Raw genomic sequence first — 14482 nt, 5'->3', positions numbered from 1 at the left:
GCTCTTGTGAGCCCTGACCAGTTTGGCTCAATTGGTTGGGTATCGTTCCTCAAAGGGAAAGGTCACTGTTTTGATTTCTGGTCAAGGCATGTGCCTGGGTTGCAGGTTTGGTCCCTGGTTGGGGAGCATACATGATGCAACTGACCGATGTTTCTCTTTCACATCTATATTTCTCTCCCTCTCTTTCTCCCTCCCTTCCCCTCTCTCTAAAAATGAATGAATAGGTACGGGGGTGGGGTGCACATAAAGAGCTTCCCAGATCAAAAACTAAAGGAGTTCATCATCACTAAACCATTATTATATGAAATGTTAGAGAGACTTAAGAAAAAGATCAAAATTATAAACAACAAAATGGCAATAAATAAATACATATCTATCAACAATTGAATCTAAAAAACAAACTAAGCAAACAGGAAGAACAGGGACAGAATCATGGAGATGTGGAGTGTTTTGATGGCTGCTAGATGAGAGGAGGTGTGGAAGAATGGGTGAAGAGGTGAGGGGATTAAGTACAAATAGGTAGTTACAGAATAGTCATGGGGATGTAAAGTACAGTACAGGAAATGGAGCAGCTAAAGAACTTAACACAGATGACCCATGAACATGAACAAAGGTGTGGGGGTTGCCTGAGGGAGTGGGGGGTGCTGAGTGGAGGGGAGCAAAAGGGGAAAAATTGCAACTTTAATCGCACAATCAATAAAATATAATTTAAGAAAATAAAAAATAAATAAAATCTTTAAAAATAGGGTGGTTGTGGTATTTTATCACTTGAATTGTACAATGATTTATTTAACGACTACCCTACTGTTTCCAGTTCACTTTTTCATTTAAAAAAAGCACTGTGATGATCATCCACATAGACAATTCCTTAACACAAACAAGTATAGTTTCAATTCCAAATCTACCTCTTACTAGCTGTACACCAAGAAAGTCATTTAACTTTTTTCAGTCTCAGTTTCTTTACCTGAAAATGAGAATAAAGTAATAGTGCATATATAAATATTTACATCTTAAGTACTTATCTATATACTGTTCACATTGTTAGGGCTTCTGGAACTTTAATAGTGGTTAAGAACATGGGCTCTGAAGCAAGGCTACCTGCATACAAAACTTCCAGTTTTGCTATTTACTAGCTGGGGGGTGCTGTCAATGTTGCTTAACCTTTCTGTGTCTCAGTTTCCTCATGTCTAAAGTTGAGTTAACTATTGTTTTCTTTAATGGGCTACTGTAATGACTGGGAAAGAACTGGGTGCTAAACATGAATAGTAGAACATCTCATGGTTATAGGAGACCATTCTGCATGGCATGGGCCCAGCTCCCACTCTGAGATGCACAGGACCCACACCCACAAATAGGTTCTCCCATGGGGAATCAGGCCTGCATTGTACCTAGGCTGCTTTGAGACGTGCTTTTTGCTAAAACTTTCTCACCCTGAACTGAGGCAGCAAGTGCCTACTGTAACTTCATAAAGTCTGTGCTAAACCTCCGCAGTATGGAGTGTAACCGGTTCAACCACTTTTCCATTTGCATTTGCAAATATCCTTCTTCTCTGATGTGATTAGCAAGGGGTATCATCTCCTTTGTTTTCTGTAAAAGGTAACCACCTAAAGCGAACCTGTGCATAGTAAATGAGGACCATCATGTAATGTGTCCAGAAAAGAAATAAAGGCTGGTCAAGGCAAGGGCCAAGGCTTTTTCTCCTCTTGAGAGAGAAGCCATGCTGTCCCTTTTCTTCCACAGGACTCGGTAGTCCGTTTGAATTTCTCACGCCTCATCTACAATGTGGCATGCCCCATGAGCCAGGGTCTGCATCACATGGTACAAACACTTTATAGTCAGCACTTATACTTTAAGTACTTAAAATTTTTAATCCATTAGTTTGGAAAAATTTTGTAAATACCAGAATCCCCACATCAATTTCTACTTTCATGAAGAACAAACAGACAATATTCTGGGATGAAAAGTCTCCAATGTTTTTAATGTACTGTAGCCTCCAACAAAGGCAGCAACCATTACCAGACTGAGATAAAAAGTGTTAGACATAATCTACAGGCTTGAGAACAAGATGGAGTAATTGGTGCTAGACTAGTCCTGCCATAAATAACTGGAAAACCAGACAAAGTACATCTAAAATAATGTACTCCCAAACAAAACTGGACAAAAATAAACTTTTCAGATAGTAAACGGGCAGTGCAATACTATGATACTTGAGAGAAGGGGTGCAGATGAGATAAGCTCTGTATCACCTTAGCTTTCTGTGTAGTGGCATATTATAGGCTGCTGCACAGGGTGGGGGCACCCAAGCAGAGGTTGGAGCTCTTACTGAGCTAATGAGATGGTTGGGGAGACTGAGGAAGCTAGAATTTTTGAGGCAGAGTATCAGAACACACAGAGAAATCTGCATAGGGGTCCACTTGCGTGTTCAGCTGAACATTATGCTGTATGTGGGTAGGGTGAGACTCTAGAGGGCCAGGAATGTCAATTACTGGCTAAAGAATAACTACTGCAAAGCCGTAAACTGAACAACTGCTGGAGATTGCGTGAGATTAGGAGACATTCAAGTTCCAATTAGCTAGAGATTCCTCACTGAACAGGTAGGGCATTCATATAAAGACTTCTAAAAGATCACTCCTTAGGAGTAAGGATAAACTGGCATGTAAGTAGAGGGAACTCTAGACCTGCACTGTCTGATACAGTAGCTACTAGTGATACATTGCTATTCAAATTAAAATAAAATAATTCAGTCCTTCAATTGCACCAGATGCATTTCTTTAAAAAAAGATTTTATTTAATTATTTTTAGAGAGAGGTGAAGGGAGGGAGAAAAAGAGGGTGAGAAACATTGAAGTGAGAGAGAAACATTGATCATTGCCTCTTGTATGCACCCCATGCCTCAGAGTGAACCCACAACTCAGATATGTGCTGTGACCAGGAATCAAACTGGTGATGTTTTTCTTTGCAGAATGATGCCCAGACAACTGAACCACAGTGGTCAGGGTGTACCTGACACATTTCAAGTGTTTAGTAGCCAAATATGACTAGTGGCTACCATATTGGAAAGTGCAGTTATAGAACATTTCCACCACTACAAAACTCCTATTGGATAGCACTATTCTAGATCCACCCTAACAGAACTTGAAAATAAGTCTCTAAAAGTTTGCACTGATTCACATCTAAAATAATGTACTCCCAAACAAAACTCAACATTTTTTAAAGGAAGATAACAAAATCCAGACAGTAAACAATATATGATTTCATTGTTCATCATTCAATCAAGAAGTGAAGGAAAAATGTGTGATCTAAAACCATTCAATATAAACAGAACCAAACATGACAGAAATGATAAAATTAACAGACAAGGATTTTATCACAATTACTAGATATATGTTCATAGGCCTAAAAGGAAAATGAACATAACATAAAGAGAAAACAAGTAGAAACTATTTTTAAAAACCAAATGGAACTTCTAGAGGTGAAAAATACAATATGTAAAGTGAAAAACATGTAATGCATAAGCTTAACAGAACATTAGACACTATGGAAGAACAATGGATCTGAAAACAAGGCAGTGGAAACTATCCAAACTGAAGCAAGAGAGAGTAAAAGTTTAAAAAGTGAACTAGAACCAGAGCCTCAGTGAGCTGTAGGACAATATCATGAAGTCCAACATACATGTGATTGGGGTCACGGAAAGAAAAAAGAGAAGGAGGAGAGAAAATAATGACTAAAAATATTTCAAATAGATAAGTATATAAATCTACACATCCAAGGAACTAAAGAAACTCCAAGCAGGATAAATATAAAACCAAAGCACATCAAAATCAATTGCTAAAAACTACTGATAAGTAGAAAATCTTAAAATCCATTATAGAAAAAAGATCTATTTATACAGGAGACAAAGATAAGAAATACTACAGTTCTCATCAGAAACAATGCAAGATATACAATAGAATGACTCCAATATGCTGAAAGAAAAGAAAACTGCCAACTTAGAATCCTATATCCACTGAAAATATCCTTCAAAACTAAAGGCATCATAACATTTCAGACAAAGGCTGAATTTGTCTCAAGCTAGCTTCTACTAGAAGAAACACTAAAGGAAGTACTTCTGGCTAAAGGAAAATGATATAAGACAGAAAAATGAATCTACATAAAGGAATGAACAGCAACAGAAATAATCAGAATGAAGGACTTCACAGCAGAGGAAAATGCTAGATTTTGGGGCCTTCTGCTAGGTACTCAAATGCCCTGTAACTTTATGTCCACCCACTCCAAAATCCTTCAGCATGTGAAGAGCATCATTATACTGTCCATTGAAACAACTTCTAGGGATTTTGAGGCTTATCATGATTTTGTACTCCCACCTATAGGACTTTTCAAACTTTGCAAAGATGTCAGTTACCACTAAGTTGAGAAGTGAAGCTTGAAAGGCAAAAGGATTGTAGTGTTCATATGCAACCTTCAAATTAATAGCAACTATCTGGGAAGCAAGACAATGCTTCATTCCCTTCCTATTCCCACCTGACAAAGAACTTCTGCCCACCAAGCCTTCCATGTCTCACACTATTGTCCTGGCTTCCCTGGCCTGGGTTTGAAGCAGTATGCCAACAGTGGAACTTTTCCATCTGAAGCTGAGCGCAGTGGAGCTGACAACCAGAAAGTCATGCATGAGGTTAACCCCATTTTAAGAAGGGCCCCAGGAATAAAGTATTGAAGGATACCAATGTCAGAGAAGAAGAGAAAGAAATTCTAAAGACAATAAAGTGTGAGCTGTATCGAAATCTGTTATTTCAGACTTTGCCTTAAACACATTATCTATGAATGATGACTGTTCTGTGACAACCTCTCTCCTTTCAACAGACAGCAGGGATGTTCAGTTAGAGCAAATACTCTTATCCTTGGGATGTTTATGGAGGCTTGATATTGGGAAAACAGACATTCTGTTGTAAATGTATTGTATATTAAGTATTTGAATTTATATGGGATTTTTATGTCAGATTATAAATTAACATTGTTTGTGAAGGACTACACTGAAAAGAAGATTTAATTAAAAAAAAAAAACTCTGGGTGCCTTTAACAAACCCAGCCCTGTTTTTGTAGAACAGGTAAAGTAATGGTTATTTATTGTGTACTTATTCATTAATTCAGTGATGTGAACCCAAAAGGCTGTAGTAGTTCAAGTCCTTTCCAATGCCAATTCTTTGCTAAGAGCCCTGCTTAAGAGCTCTACTGGTAGCTGTACTATTGTATTCAGTGCTGTAAATTTCTAAGTGTGGTAGTGATAAGAGGCTTTTAATGCTTTTTTTAATTAATAAAATACAGACAGACAAAAACAGAGCTTGAAAATGCAATTTACTAACAAGTTGACTTATACAGCTCATGCACAGATCTTAGGCACAAATACAACCCCACTCCAATTATACAGTCCCTTATGTGAAATTCTAGTATACATGAATATTCCAAGATGGTAAACAAAAAATCAACTCTAACACACAGTTACAGCTGTGGAAGATATACTAGAACTATAAAAAAAGAAGTAAAACAATTAGCAGAATAGGACTAAGGTCTCTGTGATGATGCTTTGGGAGAGATGAAGGAAACTAAGGCAATGTAAAACTGAACCTTGAGCTGCACTTTATTATCTGAGAGAGAGCTGACCACAAGTGTTCTTTGATAATAAGTTATACTGGCTGGAGGAAAGTTTAGTTTACTCAACAAGTATAGGGGAAAGAGAAAGTCAGGGAAATATCTGAGTTAAAAAGGTTACCCAAAGATTTTTGTCTTAGGTATCCAAGTCATTCTGCATCTCTGGGACCACATTCCAATCACAGGGTGGGAGTGAACAACTCTGAGTCTATACTATTAAGTAAAATTGAATATTTGGACACAGCTCTAAGCATACATATGAAAACATTTTAGAAATATTACCTGTTATTACATGTATACCTAGTGAAAAATAGAGTGTAAGTACAAATAATAAATTATTTATTATTACTAATTTAAGATATGTAGAACATCACTAGTATTTTTTAATTTAATGTGCTTATATATTTGTGCCACACATATATGCAAATAAAAATAAATAACAGTTTTCATAATATAATTCAAGACCTCAATCCCCTAACCCTGTATCTCTCTTTAGAGTCTCAACCTAGTCAACTGAGAATTCTTCTATCAAGGAGTATTTCAGTAATGCTACCTATATACATATATATGAGGCTGATGGTGTTATATTCATGTTAAATATAAAGTTCCATAATAACAGACCTCAAAGTTATTTGATAATTTTTATATAAATATACCTAGAAATGAAATAGAGCTAAAAATTGTCAGTCCTTTATTAGGGAATAATAATGTTTGTTTTAAAAACGCTATGAATCCAGCTAGGAAAAAAAAGGCGGGCAGAATACATATATACGTCTTATAACTTGTTCTTTTTTGCTGTGCTGGCTCCACGTTCCTCTTTAGTATTCATAAGTGGTCTCCGTTTGGCTTCAAGTATTTGTGAATTAATAAAGTATACCATATATAACTATGTTCAAACTTAAGTATAAAACACATCACAAGATAATATCTAAATACAGTTTAAAGTAAATTCAACAGCGCTTTATTGTTAGAAAGTTTGCTATATTCAAAAGCAAGCAAACACTTAGGAGTCAGTCTTATGGATAATAATAAAATTGTCCATGGCACTGGATTTTTTTAGCTATCAGAACAAAATCATGGCCATTTCATAATGATCAATTATATTACATACAAAAACAGAAACATTAGTTTTTAAAAATAATTTAAAAGTAAAATTAGCAATTTTTGGCAAAAATAATATAAATATATCTTTAATAAACTATTTTTCAAAGTGTACATTAGCTCAAGATACAATGAAAGTTTGGGTTTTACAAATAGATCACCTTTTTAAATATTTAAATTCCTAAATATATTCTTTCTACTCCATACACTTTTCAACTTTTGGTAGGTATGAGTTATAATATGTGATATAAATATATCTGATAGCACCCTTAATTTCTTTCTATAATTTATACATACTTATGAATATTTTTGTTTTAATGAACATTAAACATTTTAAAGTAAAGTATATTGACTGAGTCAATTTAAGAAAAAATACTTTTGAAGAATACAAAAATATTTAGTAAATGTATTACAAGTAAAAATTTGGCATGAAGTATGTTCCAGGTCCCCAAACCACAGATGTTGGTTATGACAGAAAGTAGCCTCCCAGAATATACCATAATTATCTGGTATGGTGTACCTCACAATCAGCATAATTATAACAGGAATTTGAGGAACAACTGTTTCAAAACGTTCTAAGCTGAATATTCTTTTTACAGTGTCAATTTTGTAACATACCAAGAAATAATTCAGGCCTAGCAAATATAACAGCAATGCCAAAGCTTGAAAATACTGCCAAATTGTTTAATTAAACTACATTTTTCGGTTCTACAAGTTGAACTGCCAGGATAAAATAATAAGTTATTAGATCACCCTTTTCAATATATGAAAGAGAGACAAGGGGGAGGTACACAGATCCTCAAAATGTACTCTGTGTTCAGACCTGAGGCAACACCTGCTAGATTAGTAATTGAAAATGAACTTAATCTTGCCTGGATGGGAGTAGAAGCCAAAAGGGTAAATAAACGACAAAGTTAGGTTAGTATGATAGCACAGGGTTGCTAAGAAATCTATTAGATGAAACAACAAGCAAGCAAGTTCTGCTCCAGCAGAAGCTGCTCCTGCTCTGTGTCGTTGCCAATCACTAGTGTGCCTCTGCCAAATTAATGTCACGTTTAATTTATTCACATTCAAATATACTGCAAACAGACTTTGATCAGTTACAATAATGAAAATTAGACTGAGTTTTATTGTTTTGACCTGCTTTCTTGAACTTTTTCCCTGAAATTTTTTTCAAAACATTTGTAATCGCAAGAAGTTGATGTCAATTATTCTAATTATTTGAAGGGACAATTGTAAGGTTTGTTTATATTCCTTGCTGGCTAGGAATTTCTGGCACTAAGTTTTCTTTCTTTGAACTTGAGCCATATTAATGATTAAATCTCAAAATGTCACTAAAATGAACTAATCACAGAACCTAAGTCATTAATAGTTTTTTGGTGGTATTTCCTTTAATAATATAAATGAAATTCCATATATATATATATATGAAAAAAGGCCTTTGAGCATAAAGATACAATTACTTAATTGAAAAAAAATTTTGCCATCAAACATTAATAAAAAAGTAATTAGAGTCACTTAACTTTAGTCCTACTTAATTGAATTGCCCTGGTGGGAGACAAAGAAAACCTTTCTCCTTGTGTGAGAGAGGAAAAGACCATCGCCCTTGGGAAAGAAAGTGACATCAGGTCCCCATGGCTTTCCAGGCTTGGGCTTCTTGAGTGGCAGAGAGGCAGGAGCCTTGGAGGAACGAGGAAGCTCCATCTGTGAGGGATTGCTAACATTTATTGAGTTGTTCTGTGCCAGCTGCTGTAGGGAGAAAAGGTTAAGGAGGAGTAGAGGAGTTAGCCAAGTAGAGGTGAGGTAGAGTTAAGAGAAGCTGCAGCTCCAGCTTTACAGTCTGCCCTAGCTAGAATAAAAAATGTTGCGGCTGAAGGTTGCCCTCTAAGATAGATTCATTCATTCATATATTTTTTCATTCTTTCTTTTATTAAGTAAATATGTCCTGAGCACCTACAATTCAAGGCCTTGGGGATACAGAGAACAAAATCTGGCTCGCTCTTTTATGGAGCTTCCTTGAGATAGAGAGGACAGGCAAAGGAGATGGCTTGCTGCAATGCAGACTTATCCACGAACCAAGGCAGGGAAGAGCTGGGAAAGCACCAATGGCCACTTACATGGCTAATGTGTATGGGTTCCTGCCTACTTTCTCACTCATTCATTGGTTCCTTCATTTTTTGACAACGCACTATGTGCTAGGGATACAGAGTTACAGACTGTTAGCTCCTTCTCAGCCAAATTTCTGAATACTGAAGTGCTTTAGGACTCAATTTGAAGTCCTCTTCTTTTTCTATACTTTCTCCCTATGTAACCATTCCAGTCTTATAAGTTTAAATATGTTTAGATATACTGAAGAATCTCACACTTCAGGCCTAGCCACTCTCCAAACTCCAGAATCACATATCCAACCATCTAATTGATGCGTCCACTTAGATGTCTAATGGATGTTTTAAATGAAATATATCTAAGATCACTGAGGCTCAGAGGACTAGCTCAGGGTCACACAATTAATCTACACTTGAAATGGAAGTTTCTGCCTCCATGGTGTAATGAGTAGTAGAACACTCCTTGTTACACCTTACACACTTTTCAGCAAGCCCCACTCTGGGCTCAGCATACACCTGAGCTCACTGTAGTGCTGCCTGACTAAGTGTTACCCTGACCCCTGGCAGCTTTGCCTTGTTTCACTTGACCCTTGACCTGTTTCCTTTCTTTACATGCTGAGATACAGACAAGCTTCAAGGTGACACTCACTGCACATACACAGAGGGGCCATCCAGCTAACTGAAGTCCTGAAAGTTAACTATCATACTCTCAAAGTAGCCTCTCTGACATATCAAATGCACACCAGTGGGTTGGTCTAGGAAGGAGGAAGAGGCAGCTGGAATGTCCTCATGGTGGGGAGCAACTAAATCAGCCTCCCTCACACAACTGTACATTTGCTAAAACTTCCTGTTTTCCCCTTACCTCCTACATACACTTACACTAAATTTTATCAATTCCTCCTCCAAAATGTATCTGGAATTGTGCAGTCTTTCCATCTCCATTGCCAACTATTTGCATTTCTTCTCTAGACTACAATAGCCTTCTAACAGGTTTTCTTGGTCCTCTATCATCTAATGTTCACATAGCTACTACCACTGACCTTCCCTGCCACTTCCTTAACAATCCCTAGAACAAAACCCAAACTTGCCATGGCAGAAAAGGGAATACTCTGATCAGTTTCTCCCTTACTTCTCACCTGTGGATACTGTGATGGGCAAACAGCTTTCGAAGTATAGCCATATCATTTGGGTTGTTTGTCTTTTACTATGCCATATTTACTATTTCTATTACAAGTAGACCTATGAATTATGCCAAATGGCATATTTTCACCAGATGCCTACAACAATGCCTCGCATATAACAGGTGCTCAATACAGGTGTGGGCAAAAGTAGGTTTACAGTTATAATACAAACAAATAATATAATAATTAATAAATAAAACAATAAACTGTGTTTTGTGTACTCACAACTGTAAGCCTACTTTTGCCTACCCTTGTATATATTTGCTGAATGGATAAATTTGGCTACCTGCACTTTATTCACTACTGAATGAGGAGATTAACTTTGTATTTTGCAGTTATGTTATAAATCTAAATCTAAACTTAAAAAGCTATTTATTAAGGATAAATCATATTCTATCATTAATAAAACACATTCTGACTCTAAATGACTTAAAGTCCTTCTTTTCATAATGTTGAAAAAACATTAACATGAAAAGTGAGAAAAGATAGGTACAAATTTATTTATACTCTTGGGGGTTTATACTAGTTTTTAAAAAATCAATGTGGTAGCCCTCACTGGTGTGGCTGAATGGATTGAGCACCGGCCTGCAAACCAAAGGGTCACCTATTTGATTCCTGGTCAGGGCACACGCCTGGGTTGCGGGCCAGGTCCCCAGTAGGGAGTGCACGAGTGGCAACCCACACATTGATATTTCTCTCCCTTTGTTTCTCTCTCCCTTTTCCTTTCTCTAAAAATAAATAAATAAAATCTTAAAAAAAATAAAAATCATTGTGGTAAAGATGACTGTTCACTCTTGAAACTTAAGGAAAATTATTTCTTCCATTTTCTCTGAATATCTTTCACAACCAGTAAGTATTTGACTTAAAATATATTACTACCAAATACAAAGTTTTAACTTAAGAAGTTGTTATAGTAAGAAAGTTTAATAGTAAATCAATAATTTTGGTCTTAAAATAGTTTTTTCAGAGAAATAGTGTTATAGTAATGGTTATATTTCCTGCCCAGTACACATTAAGCGATTTAACCACAGTATAGCACATTTGCAATAAAAAATATAATGTGACAGAACCACAATACTTCATCCATAATGCCTATGACTGACTGAAATTTCAAAACCGGCTGCTGGCATCTCAGGGGCACTGCTGGTGCTACTTCCCAAAAGAAACAAGGGTACTGTGGGAAGGTAGATGGGTAAGGGAGCCTCAGTGGCTTCAAATGGAACTCAGGACTCCACTCTCCTCACTCCAAAGTTAGTGCAAGCATTTCCCTTCCCATTATGTGACGGGAGAAGGTAGAAATAAGAAGACAGGATTGGGAAAGGGTGGGTAGTGGTAGGGAGAAGGTGACCATGTAGCCAACTATAAGTGCAGCAGTCAGATAAACAACCACCACTACCTCAGCAATGTCAATGACATCCATTTCGGCAATGTGAGTAGCACCCACAGACAGGAAATCAGGGCAGCCTGGCAGTTATACTGGAATTGGAGCAGAATTCCCAGAACATTAGCTGATGAAACCAACTGAAATGACACTGTGGGAAGAAGGAATGATAAAAGGGTGGAACCACAGTAACATCTTTTCTTCTAAGAGAAAATGAAAGGCTAGACTATTGTTAGGATTATAGGGTGAGTGCTAAGGGTCCGGCAACCAGGTAGCCAAACAGGTGTAAGCTCAAGTGGGCCTCAGTGGTAACTCAAGAGCCAGGCTTCCTTTAGGTTTGGTGGAAAAGGGAGACGTAGAGATGTTCTGGAAGTAATGGAGATGGGAAGATGAAGAGACATAGGGGGCAGGGTGAGGTGGGGTGACAGTTCTCCTGGCAGTTGGGGGAGTGCAGCAAAATGATCACTGGGAAGTAGAACAAAGGCAAAAGGAAATCAAGGACACAGGAGCAGGAGCTTCCTAAGCCACTCACTAAGAGACCTTCTTCTTTCACTTTCATTCACTCATTTGATAATGTCTAACACCTACTCTGAGCCAGGCTGTGTTCTAGATCCTAGAGATAGGGCAGGGAACAAAACACAATTCCTACTCTCATCAGGCTAAAATTCTAGTAGGAAGAGCCAAACAAATAACACAGCTATTGAATGTAAGTAAGCAGGTGACTACAACTGCAGAAGTAATGGCACTTCTCATTTAATCAGCCTGCCCTTTTGGGTTTGCTAAGAACAGGAAACTTGACTAGTGTGGGAGTATTTGGAAAGGAGTAAACAATTTTTTAGCTCCTTTTGAATGTTTGCCCACCCTCAAAATGGAAATCCCTATTCTTGTTTCTACAAAAGTATTCATCTTGAAACAAGTACTGAAACTTAAAACAAATCCATGAAGTCCAAAATGTACATCTCTCATAATTTTATATCCACTGTTAAAAAGACTGGAGTCTATCATTACAGACTTTCCCCTAATGCTCATATATATTTATAACATAAACATATTGTCCCTCATTTATAAGTGGATACTTCTAAATAAGATATGTACTATGCATACTATTCCATAAACTCTTCATTTAATATTTTTTCAGACATCTTTTTGTGTCAATATATAGATGTACATTATCCTTTTTTCTATCAAGATTTTAATGTATGAAATCTGAATTCTGTTGGTGATATATACATAGCTACATCAATTTTTGGGGTCAAAGTAGAGGCTAAAATCACTTTTAAATTCAATTTCAAGCAGTTGAGCCAGCTCTCTGTACTTATTGGGAGGAATGTCAGCCATTCCTCTCAATAAGACGAATCTACTGTTACAACCTGTGTTAATTCCATCATAATATTTATTACATATTTTAATTACTAGTTTATTAGTCTCCCATTAGACTGGGGTTCATTGAAAGCAGGAACTTTCATGTTCACTTTGCTTTGAAGTAAGTACCAAATTATTTACTAGATGAGTAATGAACAACATTTCTATTCAAATGGTATGTATTCATAATTATTGAGCATTAATCTCCAAATATTCTATAATCTGATTTAAAATACTCAAATTTACACAGGAAATTTATACTAATGCTTTAACTTAGTTTGTGCTAGATTATTTTTAAAATGTGTGGCTTTGAAGCATTTTATGATAGAAAGCTGGTACTCATATAGATAGCTAGTAAGAACTTAAAATTCATCATAGATTTACTTCATCTTTTTTTAAAGCTTGACCTTGTAGTAAATGTTTAGCTACACTGATTTTGGCTGCTATATGAGATCCTCCCTTGTCTGGGTAATTTAAAAGCATAATTCATCAATGAGCATCTCTTACTTTTTTCTTTACTGGTGTTAGGGCTTATACTTAATACTAATGCAGCTTCTTGGTTTGTCATTTTGGGTTCAGACCCACCTCTGCAATAGCCACCATGAAAGGTAGATGTTGGTAGACTCTAAAAACCTGTTTTCCTTGAGGTTCCACATACTTCATGGCTTCAAAACATACAGCCATGGCTGTGGCTCAGCTCCCCTGCCTCCACCAAGGGTGTGGTTCATTGCAGCCTAGAGGCCACAGCCACCACCTCCACATCCTACCAGAAAGCAAGGCAGCCACTACAAGCAGGGACAAAATATCTACACATGGACACCCCAGAAAATGGCAGTGGTAGCCACCTATATATTCTCCTTCTTAAAGGTTGCATAGTAGATAGTAGTCCATTGTACAGAGTACTATAATTTATTCACTCAATCCCCTACAGATGGGTGTTTAGGATGCTTCATATTTTACAATACTAAAAACAACATCCTTATATAAAATTTTCACATGTTTGCCCATCATTCCTCAGGACACATTCTCAGAACTGGAGTTACTACATCAACAAGTTCCCAAATATTGGGAAAACTGCTCTCGAAAAAGTCGGCATCAACTTACACCTGCATCTGTGGGTTTTTTTCCTCTAATGAGAATGCCTGTTTTCCTGTAACTTTGTCAATACAAAAAAAAAGTCCTTATTTGTCTTATATTTTTAAAACTCCCTCACCCCCTAGTCTTTGGTTCATCTTTTGACTTTGTCTAAGATTTTTTTTTTCTGGTATATTTGAAAGGAATGCATTTTTTTATTTCAATCATTGTTCAAGTACAGTTTTCTCCCCCCTACTCCCGTTCCAGCCCCTCCACCCAACCCTCCCCCCTTCCTCCCATTACCCCCCACCCCTAATTTTTGTCCATGTGTCCTCCAATAAGATTTTGTTTTTATAAAAATCAGAAACTTCTTGTGCTGTCAAATTTTCTGTTCTTTTTATTATGGTCTCTGATTTAGGTGTCATGCCACTGACTCTCCGTCTGGCTTGTTGCTCTTTATCCTTCAGGTCCCAGTCTAAATATCACTTCACAGAACAGCGCCCCTAAACATTCCCTCTAAAGAAAGCTGTTCCTGTTAGTCTTTCTTAGAGTCCTTGATTTTTCCTTCAGAGCTCTTTTCATAATTTGTAATGATCCATTTTTGGTATTTGTTACATGTCTGTTTCCCCCTAG

General features: G+C 36.8%; 1 protein-coding gene and 1 pseudogene across 1 annotated transcript in view; both read right to left on the bottom strand.

Moving 5' to 3' along the window:
- NDUFAF2 (NADH:ubiquinone oxidoreductase complex assembly factor 2) overlaps positions 1 to 14482 on the bottom strand; it is a 157855-nt gene that overhangs the window by 3220 nt on the left and 140153 nt on the right. The gene's annotated exons all lie outside the window — the stretch shown is intronic.
- Positions 12596 to 14014, bottom strand: LOC118499441 (annotated as a pseudogene).

The sequence above is a fragment of the Phyllostomus discolor genome, chromosome 3 (assembly GCF_004126475.2).
Source record: "Phyllostomus discolor isolate MPI-MPIP mPhyDis1 chromosome 3, mPhyDis1.pri.v3, whole genome shotgun sequence".
NCBI lineage: Eukaryota > Metazoa > Chordata > Mammalia > Chiroptera > Phyllostomidae > Phyllostomus > Phyllostomus discolor.
Note: the sequence above shows the minus strand (reverse complement) of the source record. Positions and strands in the feature narration are given on the sequence as shown.